The sequence below is a fragment of the Gavialis gangeticus genome, unplaced genomic scaffold, assembly GCF_001723915.1.
Source record: "Gavialis gangeticus isolate Ggan-Ray unplaced genomic scaffold, GavGan_comp1, whole genome shotgun sequence".
Lineage (NCBI taxonomy): Eukaryota > Metazoa > Chordata > Crocodylia > Gavialidae > Gavialis > Gavialis gangeticus.
Genome location: NW_017729026.1, coordinates 50,428,141 through 50,440,390, shown reverse-complemented (window position 1 = coordinate 50,440,390; position 12,250 = coordinate 50,428,141).

The following is a 12,250-nucleotide window of genomic DNA, read 5'->3' as shown; positions in this document are numbered from 1 at the left end:
ACAAACATGGTAAAATCTCCTTGACAATGTGTAACAGTAAGCAAAATGGGGGAGGGGGAGGATAGTGCTGAATAGCACTGAATATGAAAATGACTGGAGGAACACAAGATAAGTCACTGGAGGTCATGTCATTCCCAAGTAAAGTTCTGCCTGAATTATTGGATCAAAAAAAGAGTAATAATCCCTCCAAAAATGGCATAATGCACAGAAACAGGCAAAACGAACAATCTATACTTCAAAGATTTTAAGTTATTAAAAGCAACTGAGGAAGTTAGATCCCCAAGAGTTTAAAAATAGATAACTGCAATAACTGAAATATACAAAATAATAGAAACAACAGAGCCTCAAAATACACTCTATATACTTACCAAGACAACTAAAAACTGCAAGGGGGGGGGCAGTTTGAATTGGGAGTGCAGCAAAATGAACAGTTACATATATATTTGCAAGACACACAAAATCGTAGATTTTAGGAAAGTGTTCTCTGAACTTGTCTTAATTTAAAAGGTAATTTTCTAAATTAAGAGAGAGGGAGAGAAGAAATATGCCATACAACATGGAATGGAGTAAAACAGCACAGGCAAAAAACCAAAAGGTTCAAAAAGGATGTTCTTATAAAGTTGGAGACTCCATGAAACTAATTATTTTAACTCATTTCAGGTCTTTTCCAGATATTCCCCAGTCTCATGGTTTCCCCCTCCCTCCATCGCTCTCACTCTTGCATAGTTTACTGCTCTCTTATGCACCTTCCTAACAATCTAATTTTCCCAGATTCTCTCTTCCCAGCTTCACTGAATACCAGAAACCCATGTCCATACATATGCAATAAGAACAGCACACACAAGCTCTTCTTTTTCCTATATCAACATTTAGAATATCACAGACAATTCAGGGATCTTACAGGGGCTACATACACCAGAGACAGGATTACTGTGCAAACCTGACAAGGTATATGAAGTGGACCAACTGTCAATGTAATCTCAGGATCATTTTTATTTGTGCATACTCAGAAGATACAGAAGATTCAAGGAACACCACCAAGTTCTTGGTAGCTGAGAAGTAACACATATTTAGAAAACTAAAACAGTTAAGTGCAACATTTGAAACACCTTTCCCCAGAAAGCAACCAGAGTCCCTTGACAAGAAGACAAGAACAACTAATCTACTCTAAGTATTGCTCAGTACACAGTGTTAGAAATAAATGGAGAGGTCAATTACCACGTATACATTATATTTAGACATCTACTATAATAAATTTAGCTGATGCAAAGAGTTCTGAAGACAAATTATTATCCTCAAAACTCTTTACAGAAACACCCCAACCCACATGTTAACTTATCATCAGCACTGCCAAAGTAAGTGATGGTCGGCAATTTCAAAGGGCTGGATTACAGCATAGGTGCTATAGGCTTTATCAATGATTCATTCACTGATGTGCTGCAATTGTGGTTGATCATGCTGACTAATACTGTCTCATTGTTTCCACAGCCTCCTCCATCTGTCTGTATCCAGCTGTTGTTTCTAGTCTTAAATGTTAAGTTCTGTGGAACTGGGACTTTTTTGTCTTTGTTCAGTCTGTGCTGTACCTGGGACAACAGGCTCCCAATTCATGGTAGGAGCTCTCGGGCATTCCTACACAAATAGTGTAAGTTATGAAAATACTAATAACAGTTATAATATATACCAGTTATAACATATATGCCTGGGGACTCAACTCCTGGAGTCAGAGGTTGGGACTAGAATGCTAGCTTCCACTTATTTGACCAGCAGTCTTTTCTGCCCAAGTGCAGGGGGGTTGGACCCAATGATCTTGCGAGGTCCCCTCTAGCCCCTAACATATATGAATCTATTAATTTCCACCACCCCCCGTGTATATAAAGAAATTCTTTTAAAAAAAAGCGATTGGAATATATTCAATGCTCATTAGGATCCCCTAAGAATTCAAATACTTGAAGAGGAGTAAAAGGCCTGACTCATCTTTACTTTGGAATCTGTTGCCATCTCAAGGGGTGAGGTAACAGAATAGAGCTCTGAGTGACCCCAAAGTTAATAGAAAAACTGTACCTTAAAACTTGGTGTTTTTTGTATGCAACAGATGGGTGAATTTTCATGGTATGTACTATTTGTGTAAATAAGGATTATTTGTGCCAGGGCACTCTTCTCAGAAACCAACCCAAGTATGACCCTTTATGGTGAGTAAAGTAAACCAGACAGTTATAAGCCTAACAACCCATGAACAGAAAAATATCCACACACAGGTGAGACACGACATTTGAACTGTGAAGGAAAATCCAGGAGACAGAGATACAGAAATAACCTAAAGTGATACAGGAATTCAGCAGAAACTTCCACAGGAGGTAATGAGGAAACAGCAGATGGAAGACAGACAAAGCAGGAAAATTCAGAAACACAGACCATACTTACGAACACTCTAAAAGTTTCTGAAACAAAGTAGAATTGTGATCTGGATACTGAAATGAGCAACTGCCCAAACAAGTGGATGTTTGTCTTGAAGAGACATGCAGGCTGCTTCAAGAACTTGAACCATTTTGGTTATTACAGGAACAATCAAAATTGGTCCCAAATTATCACTATGGATGTTACAGATCTGTCTAACGTGACAGATAGAATAAAGCCGTAATTCCCAAGCAGTTCCCCAACATTAGACTCTCTGGCTTTAAGGCTTCTTTTGTTTTTAGCAAATCCATTATAGCTATTTATAAGTGCGCACCTTTCTTTTATATACCTATATCTATCTGCCAGTTAAGACAGCTGAAACTTCAGCAACTTGAATTGGCTTAGCAGGTTCATCAACTCTTTGTGACAGAAAAATCTTTCCACAGTGAATTACTTCACTTGGAAAAAATGAAACTAGCAAATTGCTGGGTATAATTTGTGCCTTAAATAATAAAGCAATTAATGATATTTTAGCTACACACATTCTTCTCTCCAGAAATAAACCTGTATTTCATCTCTTCTAAATTGCTTGGTCAGCATCAACTGAGTGCAATATAAATCTTTCCCCTGCTGCTTCTGCTATCTAGGAGAAAGAAAGGGGACAGAAGGTAATCTTGCGTTCTGTATTCACTGACGCATCATTTTCATGCTATAGTACACTGTAATTTGTTTCTAACGGGATAAACCTCTTGATGTCCTCTTATATTGTTCTCTCTCCCTCCCATGCTCACACGTGCTCATGCACAGACGCACATACACACGCGTACCACAAGTGGCACTAACATTGTGGAACTGGCAGGTACAACGTGCAGGGACTATGTACAGCAGAATTTCAACATCTATTGCATATTTCAGTAGTAGCACAGCTGTGATAATACAGAGCAACACTCCATAATTAAGACATGTTTTTATTCTGCTCCACCCACAGATTCTGGCAAGCAACGGTCGCTTAGTCACTGGACACGGTACATTCCAGTAATTCTTATAATTTCAAATTAAGTTTTTTTATTTTGTAGCAGATCAATTCAAAACAAAACAAAGCAAGCACATGGATTTTAGAGCACTTTGACGAGTTAACCAACAAAAAGAAAGGGGCTCTCAACCTTCACTGTAATAGAACTGAATCTCCAGTATCAATACAAGTATCTAAACAGAAGCTGTCATTTTAAAAATTGTAAAGTAAAACATTCCCTATGTAACAGATTACTAAAAAACATTATATGGAAAAAACATGTTACTTTTTGTTATCCAAGGGTCAGATGTGGCTCCCCTTTGTTTACAATGATAGTACCTTCAACCCTGCCAACAATTATTCACCTGCTTTGTGATCATGAGCAGTCCCATAAAAAGTTCCCTGGGACTACACATGGTAGCAAAGTTCAGCACTTGTGTACAAGTTTGTTGGACTGGCACCTAGTACGTAACTCAGCAACTTGGCCTGCTGACATCAGTGAGACTTCTTGACACCTACACTATAGGACAGCAAAATTTGGTAGAACCAGCAGTCCTTCCTATTAAATTCAAGTTTAGTTAAATAAATCATTAACTCAACCCACACCTGTGGTGTGTAAACACTTAGTCCCACTGATTTCAGTAGGACTAACCATTAAGTAAAATAACTAGAGTGCAATTCTGCAAACAGCTGCATATATACTTAAGTTTTTCTCATATTCAGTCAAGTTAACAGGAATGATTATTGTCATAAAGCAAGCACAGGTAAATGTTTGCAGGGTTGGGATCTAGTACCTCACTTAATGACTAAATTCACTGAAATGCACAGAACTACTTGAGAAGTAATCTGCAAAAGTAAGGGTACAAAATCTGGCACCAATTGTTTAGTGTATTGGTTCATGTCTTGAATTCTCCTGTTTAGGGTAATGAAAAATCAAAAATGTCAGGTCCTCAGATGCTGCAACATCTAGGCTTCAAAATCATCAGGGGGTATATTAATTTGTCTTAGAACAGTTCTTTTCATTTGTTTTAAAAAAAGGAAAGTTTTCTACTAAACGTTAAGGCTTTTTAAGCACATGTTGAACAAAATCCAAGTTTCATGCCATATTTGAGAGTTGACATATTTTCCTTTCAGTATCCTGGGATTCCCAGAGGATTGTAATGTGCAGATAAGAAAGAGACACTGACCTAGCTCATATGAAAGTAGTACCATATTTACCTGAATATAAGATGACCCTGATATAAGACCCCCCCCCAATAAATAAGATTCTATATATGGAAAATCTATAAGTTTGTTATAATTTTCCAAGTATATAAACTATTTATTGGAGGTGTGCCTTGAATTTATCCTCCTCCCACTGTTACAGCAGGAAAAATAAGTCTGGGGGGTTCAGGTAACCCTTTTTTGCCTTCTACACCCCCTTCCCCCAACTTCTGCCCTCGGCAACCCCTTCCCTCCCCGCTCTTACTGACCCTGTTCTCCCTAAGAACATGGAAGTGAGGGGCAACTTTGAGAACACTGACTTTGAAATAAACATACCTACAGTAATTAATATACAGGCAAATTACTTCAGGTACTCAGACTTGGTTCATCCAGAATTGAGGAAGTTTACCTTCTTTAAAACTGCTGGAAGTTTTAGCACAGCTACCCCATAAATACACTTTTAAGCAGCACTTTTGTACCTATACGTTTCCCTCACTTTATGCGGATTTTGTGTGTGAATTCACTCTTATGCAATGACCCTTTTTATACCAAAACTTTGTTATATGTGAGGTAAATTCACTCTTACGTGATCAGTGTGGTGGAAGCCCACAGTCAGCTGCTTTGTGCAGTGCATTGTGGGAACTATGCGCACCAAAATATAGTCTCCTGTGTGGAGCTCTGCTCCCTGCTCGTTGTTTGAGATGTGTTTCTGTAGTTACCATCCCAATTATGGTAACATTCACCACCACCCTGTGCTTGTGTGTACTGTCTGCTGTTGACAAGTACCAAAATGGTCTTGTAAAAGTGGTAGAAATGTGTCTGGGGGTCAGTACAGTTGAAGTCTTGGAACATATCCCTATTTGTTACATTGTAAAATGGGCTCCCTTTATGCAAATTCAAGTTATGTGCCATTTTCCATGAACGTATATAAAGTGAGGGAATACTTAGATACAGTACAAACTATACATGATACTATTCCAAAGCCAAATGGCTCATGATTTGCCATATAGTTCATTGGGCTGGGCCCCAGCAGAGGCAACAGCATTTCAAGTTATGGTGACCTCGCAGCTCAGCCTGGCTCGGTATGTGAATGCACTCCAGATATTCCCCACAAAGAATCCATGTGCTAATTAGTCCCCACTCATGACTGGACCTGGGTGTTCTTGTCACAAGTTCCGAGATCCTCCAAAAATGTATATGCAGGTAAGGTGCAGAGCAATCTAGTCTGACTCCACCTCACGAAGGGCAAGGCTACACTAATTCTATCCAACAGGCTGAGAAGAAGTGACAGACAGATTCTGGGAAAACTGTTTTGGGCACTGTTTGGTGATATTTGCCAGACATTTAGGGCTGGTGAAGAAACAGAAATCACTGGAAATGTGAAAGAAGGGTGCAGCTCACCTGTGGGAGTGAAGAGAAAGTCTAAAGGTATTCAGTGTAGTGGCTCACAATGACTTGTTCAAGTCAGCACTGAGAGGGACTGAGCACGATGGGCACTACCATATATCTTGGGTTGGCAACGTTTTTGGGCAGAGTGCCAAAAACACCCGCCACCTCAACTTGCAAGGTGTTGGTATGTCAGGGCAGGCAGTGGAGGAGCCATGAGTGGCTCAATTCTTGTTATGGCAGCACAGCCCCAATGCCTTCTGTGCTGTCCAACACAAGGCACCAGTACCAAGCAAAATGCCTTTAAGTGCCAGGCTCTGGCACCACATTCCCGACCCCTGATATATCTAATTCAAACAGGCTGTATTAACCCATCTTTGTGGTAGGCTCCCATCAGAATGTTTACCCAATATGGGCCATGTGTTTTCTGCTTTGCGTTGGCTGCATTTAATCAATGTCATAGTTGGATTCCATTAATGAGCACGTGCTGCTTTTGGCAGCAGTTTAATGATAGACAATGTATTGGATGAGATTTACTTGTATGCAAAGGTAAGATGAAGGGCATGCTTCCCCATACAGAGTAAGGGGGGGACTTCATCTTGTATTCAAGTAAATATGGTATTTAACACATTTCTTTAGACAATGTTTTACATGTTAAGCAACTGCAAATTTCTTTTACAAAGAAACAATGTGGAAATAGTACAAGACAAGACATTAATCCATTATCAGTTACTAAACATGGGTGTAAAATCAACATCTCCACTGAAGTTAATGAGGCTCTACAATAGCATAAGAGCAATATTGTAGCTGTGATGGTCCAAAATTATGCAAGAGGCAAGGATTTCTTAGGGTGATATTTTTATTAGATCAACTATGTAGTTGGGAAAAGTTAAACAGGTTTTCAAAAGCAAGACATTCTTTCCACAACTTACGGAGGATATTGGACCTGACAAAGAATGTCTTGTATTTGAATGCCTGTCTAACTTTATCCCACCTACATAGTTGGTCCAATAAAAGATATCACCCTAAGAATTTGGTGTCGGGGGTCTAAAGACATTCATCAGTTGAAGATATGGTCTTTACTTCATCTGTAAAAATTCCTAGAGCTCCCTCTTTCAATTATGTATGAAGTAAATCTATGAACAAATCCAAAAAGGGGTGTTTTAATCAATTATTATCTGTCTAGATACTTATATACCCTTGTTGCTGCAACACCTTAGTCATTGTTAGAGGCCATCATTAAATAAGGGGTGGGGAGAGATACATTTAGGTCTTGGCTCCGACATCCAAACTTTCAGGGCTACCAAATCAAATGTCAGCAACTTGGGAGTCCTACAGTTGAATTGGGGTTCTTTGACAACACTGAGTCAGCCACAGCACTGATGAGCTAAGTGCCAGGAGTCTGTAACACAGCACTGGGCAGTGAATAGAAGAGTTCCCACCTGACCCAGAAATTTCCTGCTGGGTATGTTTGTACCTCGGGCATGCCTCTTTCCCCGACCCCCACCTCACTGTAACTGACAATCCATAAAAACAATCTGCAAGAGATTATGAATCTACTGCATCAGTTTCAGTTTATCTGCATTTTTTGCTCTTTTCAATATTTTGTATTTACCTCCCTACAGTACTCTTTTTCAGAATCAAAATTGGGGCCCAGATTACACAGGTGTGCATATAATTTTACTTATGGGAGTGGTCCAACTAGCTTTAGTCAGCCTACTTATGTGAACACAACCACTCACATCTATGTTTGTAAGATGCATGTTTTTTGATGCTGACTGGATTTGTTTTAATTGCGCATAAAACCTTTAAATATAAAATTATACAGCTCATGTAAATACACATCCCAAGTTTTTGGGCATCAAAATCAGCCCAGGCTACATCTATAGTAAAAGAAAAAAGTTGAACTGAGAAAGATTTGCTGGGTCCACATATTTCCAGGGGCTCAGGTCCCAACTGGCCCATGTTCTGTTGTAATCAAGTCTCAAATACCACAATATTCTGGCCTTACTCGCCCAGAAGCTGTCAGTCCTCAGAACAGGCACTTCCCCACTTCAGTGCTCACAAAGTGCCCCCTGCCCCAACTTATCTCTAAAATAAAAGTCCACATCCTGGCTGAACACAACCTAAACTCACTCTCAATGCATATAACTCAACAGTATGCTCCCTCTGCAGAACACTGCAAGCAGTGGACAAGGATAGGGGATGGAAGCATATTCTCAGGCCTCACAGAAAATACCTTGCCAGCATCCCTTTCTGCCTTGTTCTACCATGGATATGGTAGCTTGACATCTCTACTGCTTGCAGGTATGGCAAAAAGTGAAAAAGAAGAACTTCTCCTCATATAGGTCAGGTGCCAAGGTATTTAGGGCTTTGCAGGTGAGAAGCTTTTGGGCACAATGGGTGGAAACAGACAAGCAAACATGTCCATACCCCTTATCACATCACAAATGCCCAATAGTTGTAGCTGCAATCTAGGTGCTGAAGTGCTACTTCACTGTCTGTTAAGTTAATGACAGGACAGCACAATACGGTTGGAGTTTCCTGTACTTTCCAACCACCCTGGGGCAGGCACTCAGGGGCCCAATTCCACATGCCCCAGGATTTCTTACCTGGAGCTTGTGGAGTCTCCCTGTACTCCAGTGACATCCTGGGCAAAGACTGATTGGTAGCCCCAGGACCACACTAGAATTTTCAACTCACTCCAGTGTGCATCTCTGTAGGCAAAGAGAGTCAAGGTTCCCCTGCTTCCAGAGATGTGCCCTGGAGACTCCTAGGGCACATGTGAAAATACAATGCCTCTTGCTCTGCAAGATCAATGGGCAGAAACAAAGACATATTTTTTGTCCAATGAAGCAGATCAGTTGTGCCAGAACATCCCAGTATAGATGATCCACTTCATCTGGCAATGTCTATTTCTAGCCAAAGTGCCTTTCTTCAGATCTGGAAAAAAAAAAGCAGCCGCAACTTATGCTAAATATCAGATAAAACAGCAGCTTTTCAAAATGAAGCTACCCCTGCTTTTTCACTAGACCTAAGACAGCTTAACATATTCTTCAAACTATTCACTTAGCCCAGTTAAAGACATTAGTCAGAAGAGCCTTGTTTCTTGCATATTCCCTGGACCATCAAAGTTGCAACACCACTCCTACCCTGGTCTCATAAGCCTGCTCCCCACACCACTTCACTTTCACATTTTGGCACACAGTTGCACCACTGGATTTTGGCTCTGTAGGTGCCAGGGTCTAAAGACTAGCTGTCTTTGTCTCCAAAAAAATCAGAATGGGAACTGCAATGTGGCCACTGTATTTGAGGCCATGTGTATCTTCCCAAAGCCCCTTCAAATAGATAAGTACAGAGGATAGACTAGATTTTGGGACCACATATGCATATAGACTTGAAAATTTCAAATACAGAAAAAGCCCACATTTATCTGAATGCTTCTGCCCAAAATTCCCTCTTCATGATTTAGATGAGTCTGATGGTGTGATTCATGTATCCAGTTACTGCCCCAATTAGCAGAAAGTTTCAAAAACGTCAAAATCATTTCAGATAGGCTGATCTTTACTGTATGTGACAAGGAGCTATTTTACTATGTTCCCAGGCCCAGATTATGGTATTCTGAGGTACCCCTGCAAGATTAAATGGTATAACTCTAACCTACAGCAATACAGGAAGATGCTCTATTTTAGCCGCTTGTGATGTTATCAAGTCTTGCAGAGAAAACTCATGACCCTGCACTCGAGTTTTGGCAGGCAATTAAAAGAAAAAATTTTAGCATCAAATAACTTTAAACACAAAGGCTTTTACCTTGAAGTGCATACAGTGACATAGGTCTGACTACACCCTCTGCCAATTCTGCCCTGCCTCACTTCAGTGGTACAGTATACAAGTAAGGGCTGCATGGACCCCTCCAGGAAAATGGTATTCAGTCATGGGCAGCTCCTTATTAGAGGAGTCATAATGATAATAAAAGGTTAGAAAAACTGATCCTCAAGGAATCCATTTCTAAGCACTTGGAGGAGAAGGTGATTAAGAACAGTCAGCATGAATTCACCAGGGGGCCTGACCAACCTGATTGCCTTCTCTGACGAGAAGACAGCACTGTGGATGTGGGGAGACCAGTGGACATGGCGTACCTTGATTTTAGCAAGGCTTTTGATACTGTCTCCCACAACAAGCTAAGGAAGTATGGGCTGGATGAATGGACTGTAAAGTGAATACCGGCTGGAGCATCGGGCTCAAAGTAGTAATTGATGGCTCAGTGTCTAGCTGGCAGCCAGTATCAAGTGGAGTGCCCCAGGGGTCCATCCTGGGGCCAGTTTTGTTCCATCCCTTCATTAACAACCTGGAAGATGGCATAGAGTGCACCCTCAGCAAGTCTACAGATGACACCAAGCTGGAGGGAGGAAGGAGTGGAGGGAGGAGCAGTAGATATGCCAGAAGGTAGAGCTAGGATTCAGCGTGACCTAAATTAATTGGAGGATTGGACCAAAAGGAATCTCATGAGGTTCAGCAAGGACAAGTGAAAAGTCCTGCCCTTAGGACGGAACAATCCTATGCACTGGTACAGGCTGGGGGCTGACTGGCTGGGCAGCAGCACTGCAGAAAAGGGCCCAGGGGTTACAATGAACAATAAACTGAATGAGCCAGCCGTATGCCCCTGTTGCCAAAAAGGCTAACAGCATACTGGGTTGCATTGGTAGATGTGTTGTCAGTAGGTCAAGGGGAGTGATTATTCCCCTCTACTCAGCACTGGGGAGGCCACATCTCAAGTACTGTGTTCAGTTTTGGGCACCCCACTACAGAAAGGATGTGGAGAAATTGAAGAGAGTCCAACAGTGGGGGCTGGGGCACATGACTTCTGAGGACAGGCTGTGGGAACTGGGTTTATTTAGTGCAGAGAAGAGAAGACCGAGGGGGGATTTAACAGCAGCCTTCAACTACCTGAAGTGGGGTTCAAAAGAAGATGGAACTAGACGGTTCTCAGTTGTGGCAGACGACAAAACAAGGAGCTGAGGTTAGATATTAGGAAGATTTTTCTCACTAGGAGGGTAGTAAAACACTGGAACAGGTTACCCAGAGAGGTGGTGGTAGAATCTCCATCCTTGGAAGTTTTCAAGACCCAGATAAACAAAGCTTTGGCTGGGATGATCTAGCTGGGGATGGTCCTGCTTTGAGCAAGGGGTTGGACCTCCTGAAGTCCCTTCCCACCCTAATTTTCTATGATCCTGCGATTTTGGGGAGAGGGATGAAAAAATGCTAAGACTTGGGCAGAAGACATTAGAAGTCCACAAACACAGAAAGTATAAAAACCAAAGAAGAACGGGTTCATCAGATGTGTCAGAGGAGAATTTAACAAAGAATAATGAAATTCAATTAAAAATAAGAGGAGTTTAGGATCATTATGAGGGATAACTTCATGACAAGAAGTTCAGAATGGGCTCTTAAGGGAACGGTCTACGTCATTTAAAGCTAGGTTGGACAAAGGAACAGTATCACACCAGCAAGGAAATGGAACACATGATGTAATAAAGAGTTTTTTCTATGCCTAATTTCTAAGCTTATGAAAAGATACCTTGTTAGCCAAAAGGTTAACAACAACACCTACAAATTCTGGATGTCTATATGTCAGTACCAGATACAGAAGCAGAAATGAGTGAGCTAGAATGATTGGCCTATGAAAAAGAAACCAACTACTTCAGTTGTAATACTTACATATCCAGGAAATGGGATTATGCCGTACAATCAGTAGGGTGTGGCACCTCCTAACTACAAAATGGATGTTAGGTAAAAAGGAAAACTGTCCTGTGTAGGGTAAAGATGACAGGTACAGCTTGTCCAACTACAAAGCCCAGGAAATAAAAAAACACAATATAAACCATGTCATTTCTATCTTTACATCACAAAAAATAACCATATTCAACACACAAAGACAGCAAAAATCTCAAAGGATTCCTACCAACATTTACATAAAACTATCATAATTTAGAATTCCATAGAAAAGTCTGTGTTAAGATAAACATGGAAGTTTACAAACAAAATCGAGCTTGCACAGACAGCCCTCTGGATATGTGCACAATCTGGAGTTACATCATCACAGGCTGTTTTTAAACTGAAGCTATAAACAACTTCTCTTGCCCCACAGAAACGTTGGCGACAACGCGCCTTGCTCTACCGAATCTTCCTCTAGTGCTATAACCAGAGAATCTGCCTTCATTGCCTTCCCCCACACCCGCTCCCAATGGAAGG